Genomic DNA, 1078 nt, shown 5'->3' on the forward strand with positions numbered 1-1078 from the left:
GAAACCCGTGTAGTTTACTTAAACATTGTGATACAAGTGTAAAATGGCCCAACCCGTACAGCACTCAACAGGGCCGGGTCATCATAGACAAGCACTTCCTTATTCCATTCATTCCTGATGATACGCCTTTGTGCTTCTGTTATATAAAGGTTACCAGACTCTCCTTTTCGCATTGTAAGATCTCCACTTTTAGTATTTTGTCATTTTATATCAATGTTTATTGTAGCTCTCGGTGAATGGAGCGCTGATGTGAAAATTGTTACAGACCAAGCAAATATTTCATAGGTTTATTCTGCTGCTTTGACTAGTTCTCACAGCAACTGTCTGCAAACGAAGATCTTTACAAGCGACGAAATCCTCATAACGATCGTTTTAAATGACGTAATAAACGCTTAGCCTGTCAATGTATATCTATGAGCAGCTGAATGCTAGAACGCTAACTATATTTAGAGAAAATGTGAAAGATATTATGTTTCCCAATGTTCCATTCTTTTTAGCGAAGGCATGTGGCCGTACGGTCATGAGTTCAATTCCCGATGATTCGCTGTATCCTTGGGACAAACACTTTATTTTACGTTGCTCCAGTCCACTCAGCTGGTAAAAATGAGTTGTAACCGTAATTGAAAGGGCTTACCTCGTCACACTCTATGCCACGCTGAATCTCCTTAACTATCTTAAGGGTACACGTTTCTGTGGAGTGCTCAGCCACTTGCGCGTCAACTTCACGTGCGGGCCGTTCCGTTGATCGGATCAACTGGAACCCTCGCCGTCAAATCGACGGAATACTAGCTATGTACCTCTATATTATTGAGGTATATCTCAATTCTCCATTTCTATTTAGTTCTCTGTTAATCGCTTTGCACAAAATGTTTCGAAATATTTGCGAAAATATTCAAACAATTACTATATGCGTGTCTCCTTGTGTATGTATATAATTGTCATTCTATCTGTTTCTCTCTCTCCCTTTATCACTCTTACTTACCCTCTATCTCCCCCTCTCTGTATATATTTATATACACACACACACACATATATATATATATATATATATATATATATATATATATATATATATATA

Source organism: Octopus bimaculoides, chromosome 11 (assembly GCF_001194135.2).
Source record: "Octopus bimaculoides isolate UCB-OBI-ISO-001 chromosome 11, ASM119413v2, whole genome shotgun sequence".
Lineage (NCBI taxonomy): Eukaryota > Metazoa > Mollusca > Cephalopoda > Octopoda > Octopodidae > Octopus > Octopus bimaculoides.